At 40.3% G+C, this 10,253-nt stretch overlaps 1 non-coding gene across 1 annotated transcript; it reads right to left on the bottom strand.

Annotated features, from left to right (window-relative positions):
- Positions 1-8,212: 8,212 nt before the first annotated feature.
- LOC148555023 (small nucleolar RNA R71) lies at positions 8,213-8,320 on the bottom strand. Its single transcript, XR_015886778.1, has one exon. It is a non-coding gene; the product is annotated as a small nucleolar RNA R71 (small nucleolar RNA).
- Between the last annotated feature and the right edge of the window lie 1,933 nt (positions 8,321-10,253).

Here is a 10,253-nt window from a genome sequence, read left to right as displayed (position 1 = left end):
GCTTGTGGCGTGAACGTGTCAAGTGAAAAACTTGAGACTGAGCGGTTAAAGTCGTGGTCTAAAGCAAAAAGAGTGTGCTTAAGAACTCTGGACACCTCTAACTGGGGACTTTAGCAAAGCTAAGTCACAATCTGAAAAGGTTCACCCAGTTATGTGTCTGTGGCATTTATGTATTCGGTGGTAATACTGGAAAACAAAGTGCTTAGGGCCACGGCCAAGACTCATAAAGTAGTTGTGTTTAAGAATCAACATACTAAACTAAGAGAATCAATAACACTATCTGAATTCTGAATTCCTATAGATGCCAATCATTCTGAACTTCAAAGGATAAATTGAGGTGCCAAAACTGTTCAGAAGCAAAAAGCTACTAGTCCCACTCATCTAATGAGAATTTGAGCTTCATATAAAACTCTGAGATGTTATTGCCTCTTGATTTTCTTTCTATCCTGTTTTATTTATCTAGTTGCTTGAGGACAAGCAACAGTTTAAGTTTGGTGTTGTGATGAGCGTATATTTTATACGCTTTTTGGGGGTATTTTCATATAGTTTTTAGTAGGATTTAGCTACTTTTTAGTATAGTTTTATTAGTTTTCATGCAAAAATCATATTTCTGGACTTTAATATGAGTTTGCGTATTTTTTTGTGATTTCAGGTATTTTCTGGCTGGAATTGAGGGACCTGAGCAAAAATCTGATTCAGAGGCTGAAAAAGGACTGCAAATGCTGTTGGATTCTGACCTCCCTCACTCGAAATAAATTTTCTGAAGCTACAAAAACCCAATTGGCACGCTCTCAATTGCGTTGGAAAGTAGACATCCAGGGCTTTCCAGCAATATATAATAGTCCATACTTTGCCCAAGTTTTGACAACGTAAACTGACGTTTAAACGCCAATTTCCTGCCTTATTCTGAAGTTAAACGCCAGAAACAGGTTACAAACCAGAGTTAAACGCCACAAACAGGCTGCAACCTGGCGTTTAACTCCAAGAGAAGCCTCTACACGTGTAGAGCTTAATGTTCAACCTAAGCACACACCAAGTGGGCCCCGAAAGTAGATTTATGCACTATCTATCTTAGTTTACTCATTTTCTATAAACCTAGGTCACTAGTTTAGTATAAAAACTACTTTTAGAGACTTACTATGTACATCATGACATTTTACATGTTTCATATTGTATCTTTGACGGCATGAGGAGCTCTGCTGTGTCTCGATGGATTAATGCAATTACTACTGTTTTCCATTCAATCACGCTTGTTTCTATTCTAAGATATTCACTCGCACTTCAACCTGATGAATGTGATGATCCGTGACACTCATCATCATTCTCACCTATGAATGTATGCCTGACAACCACCTTCATTCTATCTGCAATAGCTTGAGTACATATCTCTTGGGTTTTTAATCTAAGATTAGAACCTTCGTGGTATAGGCTAGAATTATTGGCGGCCATTCTTGAGATCTGGAAAGTCTAAACCTTGACTGTGGTATTCTGAGTAGGAACTGGGATGGGATGACTATGACAAGCTTTAAACTCGCGAGTGCTGGGCGTAGTGACAGACGCAAAAGGATCAATGGATCCTATTCCAACATGAGTGAGAACCGACAGATGATTAGTCATGCGGTAACAGCACATTTGGACCATTTTCACTGAGAGGACGGATGGTAGCCATTGACAACGGTGATCCACCAACATACAGCTTGCCATGGAAGGAGCCTTGTGTGCGTGAAGAAGAAGACAGTAGGAAAGCAGAGATTCAGAAGACAGAGCATCCTCCAAAACCTCAACCTGTTCTCCATTACTGCATAACAAGTATTATTTATTTTATGTTATTTACTTTTCATAAACCCAATCATTTTTATTACTAATTTCCTGACTAAGAGTTACAAAATAACCATAGCTTGCTTCAAGCCGACAATCTCCGTGGGATCGACCCTTACTCACGTAAGATATTACTTGGACGACCCAGTGCACTTGCTGGTTAGTGGTACGAGTTGTGAAAAGTGTGATTTACAATTTTGTGCAATTGAACGGAAGACTAGCAGCCTTGTCTAAATTCTTAGCCGGATCGGCCTTAAGATCTCTCCCTTTCTACGCAACCCTAAGGAAAGGAAAGAGGTTCGAATGGACCTTAGAATGTGAACAAGCCTTTAAAGACTTCAAAACATTCTTGGGGCAACCACCTATCCTAACCCGACCTCGACAAGGAGAAGAACTGATACTATACCTCGCCGTTGGAAGTCGGGCGATAGCATTAGCTCTAGTCAGGGAAGACGACAACGGATAACAACCCATCTACTTTATCAGCAAGGCTTTATAAGGGGCTGAACTAAACTACTAAAAGATAGAAAAGTTCGCCTACGCCCTCATACTTACTTCCTGATGGCTTCGACCATACTTTCAAGCCCACACCATCAGAATACGGACCTACCAACCCATGAAAGGCATCCTATAGAAAATCGACTTGGCTGGAAGAATCTTACAATGGGCAGTTGAGCTGTCCGAATTTGACCTCAAGTACGAAGCTCGCACAGCCATCAAGTCCCAGTACTTGGCCGACTTTATCGCAGAGTACACCGATACCCCAGGAACCCCATTGACTGGAACCTCTATGTTGACGGCTCATCAAATAAAACCGGGAGTGGAGCCGGCGTTATCCTGGAAAGTGACCAAGGGACCCAACTTGAACTCTCCTTAAGGTTCGAGTTCCCCGCCTCAAATAATCAAGTCGAGTATGAAGCCCTACTGGTTGGTTTGAAGCTGGCTAGGGAAGTCGAAGCATAAAAGCTTACCATCTTAATCGATTCACAAGTAGTCACCTCACAAATAGAAGGAAACTACCAGGCAAAGGAACCCACCATGAAAAAATACCTAGACAAAACCAGAGAACAGCTTGGGAAATTCACGGGATACGAGATCTGACATATACCTCGGGAGCAAAATGCTCAAGCCGATGCACTTTCAAAACTAGTCAGTACCAAACCAGGGGGTAATAATAGAAGCCTCATCCAAAAAACCCTATAAAACCCATCAACCTCGGAGGAAGAGAAGGTCCTAAACATATCATACCAGGACCAAGGGTGGATGACTCCCATAATCAACTACCTCAAATCCGAAACACTCCCCACAGATAAAAAGGAGGAAAAAAGGCTTGTACAAGAGGCACAATATTACACCATGGTGCACGATGTCCTGTATAGGAGAGGGATCTCAACACCCCTTCTAAAATGCATCCCGACCTCAGCCACAAAGGAAGTCCTAGAAAAAGTCCACAACGACATTTGCGGCAATCACCTCGGGGCACGAGCTCTATCCAAAAAGGTACTCCGAGCCGGTTTTTACTGGCCGACCTTACAGAAGGAAGCAACAGAGTTCGTTAAACATTCCCCCATGCCAAAAGTACGCCAAATTTCATATCGCCCCACCTAAAGAGCTCATATGCATCACTTCACCCTGGCCGTTCGCAAAGTGGGGGCTTGACCTTCTCGGACCATTCCCCCAGGGATCAGGACAAGTCAAATTCCTCATTGTAGGAATAGATTACTTCACAAAGTGGATGAAGTTTTCTAGAGAGAGACAACTTTCATTCACATAATATTAGGTTTTAGATGTAGTTTTCTAGAGAGAGAGGCTCTCTCCTATCTCTAGGTTTTAGGATTCATAGTTTTATTCCTTTTCAATTTCTGAGTTCTATCTTATTTCAATTTAATTTCTTTTCTACTTTTAATTGTTCTAGCTTTCTAGTATTATTTCCCTTATTAATTACTTTGTGTTGCTACTTTAGTTTATGAATTCTCATGTTAGATTTGATTTCCCTTTTAATGCAATTTGAGGTATTTCATGTTTATTGCTTCTTCCATTATTTGTTATTATTGATGCTTGCAATTGTTGGTTTTAGATTTTTTATTCTCTATTGTTTTTTCTATGCTTTTACTTTGCGCCCATCAAGTGTTTGATGAAATGCTTGGTTGGATTTTAAACTAGCTTTTTATGTTCTTAGCTAAGATTGAGTAATTAGAGACTCTTGAATTGTCAAAGTCTCTTGTTGATTGATAATTGAAAGTTGCTAGTTGATTTGAATTCCACTAACTCTAGTCTTTCCTTAGGAGTTGACTAGGACTTGAGGATTCAAGTTGATTTATCCACTTGACTTTCCTTCATAGTTAGAGGTTGACTAAGTGGGAGCAATGGACAATTGATATCACAAGTGACTATGATAATGGGGATAGCACTTCTAATTATCAATCCTTGCTAAGACTTTTCTTAATCGTCATTTTATTTCCTTATTATTTACATCCCTTATTCCTTATTTCAAAAACCCAAAAAGATACTTTTCCATAACCAATAATAGATACACCTCCCTGCAATTCCTTGAGAGACGACCCGAGGTTTAATACTTCAGTTTATTTTATTGGGTTTGCTTAAGTGACAAACAAATTAAATTTGATTGAGGTTTAATTGTGGGTTTAGATCTATACTTACAACGCGATTATTTTTGTGAAATTCTTTACCGACAATTTTTCCCGATCAATTTTTGGTGCCGTTGCTGGGAAATTACAAACGTGTGCCTTATTATTGGTTATTGTACATATTTTCCTTTTGCTTATTTGTTCGTTTTTTGTTAGTTTTAGGATTTTATTGCATATTTTCTATTAGCTTTTGTTTTTATTTGCTACTATGAATTCTCACCCCTTTGGCTATAAGTTTGGTTCAAATTATGTTGTAGAGAATGGAAGCTATAATGAGAACATGCATCAAGGTTGGGACAATTAGAGATGGGAGGAGCCACAAGGATTTGATCAACCCTCTTGGCAACAACCTCCTCCAACTTACTATGAGCAAGAGCCATTCCGAGGTGCGTACCAAGACAATGGATATGGTGGACCCCCTTGTAGTTACCAACAAGCCCACCATATGCCTATGAACCCCCTCCTCAACATAGCTTTGAACTACCATACTCACAAGCCCCTTTCCACCATTCACCTCCATATGACCCTAACCCTTATCCACCACACCAACCACCATACGAACCATATGAACCATACCCAGAACCACCACCTCAATATACACCATCTCCACACTCTTATCAAGAAGAACCACCTCCGTATTATGAGCCTTTTCTCCCAACAAATGAACCCCCCCTATCCACCCCAAGCTCCCATAGATGATACCTTTTGTGCAATTCACCAAGGGCAAAGAGAGCTTCAAACCACACTTACCTCTGCTCTCACCGGTCTCACCTCTACTCTCCAAGCTCTTATATCCCGTGTGGATCCATCCTTTACCCCCAATACTCAACCCTCAAGCTCTGGTGCACTTACTTTTCACCCATATCCATCAATCCAAAAGCAACATGATCCCAATTATGCTATTGACATGGAACAAGAGAGAAGGGATCATCTTAGGGACGTAATGGATCGGGTTCACGCATACATACTTCAAGAGAAGCAAGAGGAGGCCCAAAAAGTGGAGGTAGGAGAGACCCTTGAAGATGAAGGAGTAGTTGAAGAATTAGGGGAACTGAAGAAAGTTGTCAAGAGGTGGAAGTTATCAAGGAGGAGTTAGATTTTGTACTAGAGCAAGTGGAGAAAACCGAAATTATCAAAGAAGAGAAAGTGGTTGAGGACTTAGGAGATACAAAACCTCCATGGGAATCTTAAGTCATAGAGCATCCTTCCAAAATGTTTGAATTTGATGTTGAGGAGGGTGTACAACCTCCAAGGTATGTCATGGTTGAAGACTTGGAGGAGGTTGATCATGAGATGCATTCAATAATTGATGAGTTTTTATCAACAATTGAATCCCCCCCCCCCATTGGACTTAAAGAAGAGGTCAATGTTGCAGAAGCTTGTCAAGAGGTGGAGATCATCAAAGAGGAGCCCAAGAGATTGAAGCATACATTGGCAAGGCCGCCACTAGAGATACTGATAAACCACTATTTTATGGTTTATCTTGTGTTTAGTTGGGTGGTTTCATCAAGCCTTTACCTACTTATTCATATGATTTGCATGATTTTATAATCCCTTCCTAGTATTGTTTTATGATTGAAAACTTACTTCCTAGTGATCTTTAATTAGTATATTTTAATTCTCCTTTATACCATTCGATGCCGTGATCCGTGTGTTAAGTGTTTCAGGCTTTATAGGGCAAGAATTACTTAGAGAATGGAGAGGAAACTTGCAAAAATGGAAGGAACACAAGAAACTAAGGAGATGACCAGCGAACACTGACACGAGCGCATGGCTGACGCGAACGCGTGGAATAGAGAAAAATGCAGCGACGCGTACACGTGCCTGACGTGTACGCGTGGATTGGAGTCTACACGAATAATGCGAACGCGTGGACGACGCGCTCGCGTGACAAGAAAAATCGTTGAATGACGCGAACGCGTGGACAACGCGTACGCGTAACCTGCGCGATCTGCAATCTTAACAGAAAACGCTGGGGGCAATTTCGGGCCGCGTTTTGACCCAGTTTTTGGCCTAGAAACACAGAATAAAGCCAGGAAACATGCAGAGACTCAACACACACGCAGACAGAGATTACACACCTCTTTACACAACTTTAGACGACTTCACATATTATTATTAGGATAGTTTTAGGTTTTTAGATCTGAATTTAGAGAGGATTACTTCCCCTCTAGGTTCTCTTTACATTCATAGTTTATTGCTTTTGCTTTTGGATATTGAAGAAGTCATTACCTCCATTGAAGACATTATTCTAGTTTGTTTCCTTACTTACTTTTTTATTTATTTCATATTCTTAATTATTGTTTAAAGTAGTAATTGGATTATTTTCATAAATTGTTAGTGCAAAGGATTATTTTATTTTTAATCAATTTAAATCCCTATTTTTATTTAATTTATCATGTCTTCTTCTATTATTTTTATGAGCGTTATATCCATGTCAATGGATTAGATTCCATACTTGACATGGGGGTTGATTAAAAGGAGACACTTGAGTTGGAAGGCTTAAGTGTTGTTTAAACTGGAAATTGTTGACTAGTTCTGTATTTACTAACGCTAGACCTTCCCAAGGGAGAGGACTAGGATTTGCGAATAAGAGTTAGCTCAATCGCTTGACTTTTCTTTATTTAGTAAGGGTTAACTAAGTGAAAACAACAACCTTTTTAATACTACACGTAAGAGATCCCAACAAGGATAGAACTTTCAATTAATCATTCCCCCAATCAAGGCTTTTTGTTTAGAATATCAATAATTATTCTTAGTTTATTTTTATTGCTTAAATTTACAATTATTTAATTGCCCATTATTCAACTCTCAAAACTCTCGGAAAATTCCTAATTAATAAAATAGCACCCTTTCCTACAACTCGTTGGGAGACGACCTGGGATTCATACTCCCAGTATTTTTATTCTAAATTTTTGTGACACTCTTTTTAAATTGGTGAGGCAGATTTTAGCTGGTTAAGAGCTATACTTGCAACACTGTTCTATGATATTATAATCTCTTAATTGGCCTAACTTCTGCCACGCACCAGTTTTTGGCGCCGTTGCCGGGGAGTTGCAATTGTGTGCTAAGTTATTAATTAGTGTACATATTTTTATTTTTATTTGAATATTTTATTTTTATTTTATTACCATGAGCTATATTTTCCTTCATTGAATGACGCGTTCACTGCCTGATCCGAGCTTAGCCGCTTTGATCCTGAAATTGAAAGAACTATTTCACGTATTAGGCGAACTCGACGCAGGTTAGCCTCTGAGGGTGGTGAAGTGATTGTTATCAATTCACCAGTCTCATCTGAGGGCGAATCTGAACCGCCATCTGAGAATGAAACAAGCTCCTTTACTACTGATTTAGTTAATTCACGTGCAGATAACATGGCAGAACCTAGGAGGATTACTCTCCAGGAAGCTGGAGCCCCAGATTTTACACTTCAGCCGTATCAAGTGCATCATCCAACTCTGGCTGCAGATTTTGAGCTGAAGACTGCATTAATCAACTTGATGCCCAAGTTTCATGGCTTACCTGCTCAAGAGCCTATTAAGCACCTAAGGGATTTCCAGACAGCCTGTTCTACTGTTAGGCGTCATGGTGCGAATGAAACTTCTATTCTGTTAACTGCCTTCCTGTTTTCTCTTGAGGGAAAGGCAAGGGAGTGGTACTACTCCCAACCTGAAGCAACTGTTACCAACTGGGATACGCTCGGGAGAGAATTTCTGGAGAAATACTTTCCAGCTGAAGTTACAGACAGACTAAGGAAAGAGATCTCATGCATTGTTCAAGGAGAATCAGAAACTCTCTATGAGTACTGGGAGCATTTTAAGAACCTTCTGGACGCATGCCCCCATCATATGATTGACAGGCTAGTGTTAATCAACTATTTCACTCAAGGCATGAAGCCTCGAGATAAAACCACACTAGATGGTGCTAGTAATGGTTCTCTAAAAAAGTATAAGACCGCAGATGAAGCATGGCAACTGATCAGCGACTTAGCTGAGTCTACTAAAAATCACAGGCACAGGAGGACCCACTCAAAAGCTGTTGCAGAGGTCTCCTCCAGCACTGAAACTTCTTCTCTTACACAGAGTATATGTGAAATGACCAACCTACTAAAGCAAATGCAGTTGAACCAACAACAACAAGCTCAGCCTGTCACACCACAACAAAGCCAACAGCTAGTTCCACAAAGAGTATGCAAAATCTGTGCTGACTATAGTCATTATACTGATGAATGCCTGCAGCTCCAACAAGAAGATAACACTGTGGCAGCTACTCATAACTTCTATGACCGCCCGAACCAGGGATACAACCAACAAGGCGGAAACTACAACTAAGGAGGAAACTATAACCAAGGATGGCAGGACAACTCCAACCAAAGTTGGAGAGATAATTCCAACCATGGCTGGAGAGACAACTATAACAGAGGAGGTAGAGATAACAATGGAAACTAGAGGTGGAATAACAACAACAGACAGCAGAATCAAAACCAACCTTACAGAGCTCCTCACCTAAGACAGTCACAAGGACCACAGCATAACCAACAACAAGTCCCACAGATCACTTATCCCACTTCCTCATCAAATGAAGAGATGCTTCGTTCTCTTACACAAGGACAACAAGACATGCAGACTGCACTGAACTCTACTTTAAATGGCCTGAATGCCACTTTACAAGCTCTCGCCGCCCGGATAGAATCACTACCTACTTCTACCAACCAACCTTCAAGCTCCAGTGGATTTTCTTCTCAATCCTTACCTAACCCCAAGGGTGGCATCAATGGCATCACTTTGAGGTCCGAAACCACACTGCCAGAGAGGAATCAAGAGGAGCCAAGCTCAATAGATCACGCCCCAATTGAAGACTCAGTGGAAGTAGAAGATGCTAAAATGGAAGATGCTGAAGAGAAAGATGAAGTACAAGACAAGGTTGAAGAAGAATTAGCTCGGCCAAGGAATGGAGCACAAAAGGATGTAGAGGCCGCAAGTGGCGCCATCCCTATCCCATTCCCACACCTTGCAAGAAAGCCAAGAAAGTAGACAGAACTTGATCCCAAAATGGTAGAAATTTTCAAAAAGGTTGAGGTAACTGTTCCTCTTTTTGATGTTATTCAGCAAGTACCTAAATATGCAAAGTTTCTAAAGGATTTATGCATTCATAAAGATAAAATTAATGAATTAGAAACTATTCCTTTAGGTAGTTCTATATCTTCTTTAATGGGAAGTATACCTGAAAAATGTAGTGATCCAGGTCCATGTATGGTAAACTGTACCATTGGAGGTGTCATATTTTCTTATTGCATGTGTGACTTAGGAGCATGTGTTAGTATAATGCCATTGTCTATATATGATACCTTAAGGCTCCCTCCCTTAAAAAGGTCGGCAGCTCGTTTTGGGTAAGCAAATAAAAGCATTATTACAGTAGTTGGAATTACTGAAGATGTATTAGTGAGCATTAAGGGGCTCACTTTTCCCATTGAATTCTACATCCTGGAAATGCCCCCTAATGACTCAGGAAGACCATCATCAATCCTGCTTGGAAGACCATTCCTGAAAACTTCAAAGTTCAAGCTGGATGCATTCTCAGAAACTTACTCCTTTGAGATAGATGGTAAAACAGTGAGTTTCAGTTTAAATGAAGCTATGAAGCACCCTCCGGAAGATCATTCTATCTTCCAGTTTGACATTATTGATGAAACTATAGCTGAAGTTCACCAAGAAGAATTAGAAGAGAAGCACATGGAGCAAGGTCCAAGTGTGGGGACACCCTCTGAACATAATGAAGACACTTTAC

This window comes from Arachis ipaensis, chromosome B6, assembly GCF_059453495.1.
Source record: "Arachis ipaensis isolate K30076 ecotype BB chromosome B6, ASM5945349v1, whole genome shotgun sequence".
NCBI lineage: Eukaryota > Viridiplantae > Streptophyta > Magnoliopsida > Fabales > Fabaceae > Arachis > Arachis ipaensis.
This window is presented reverse-complemented; position numbering and strand designations above follow the sequence as displayed.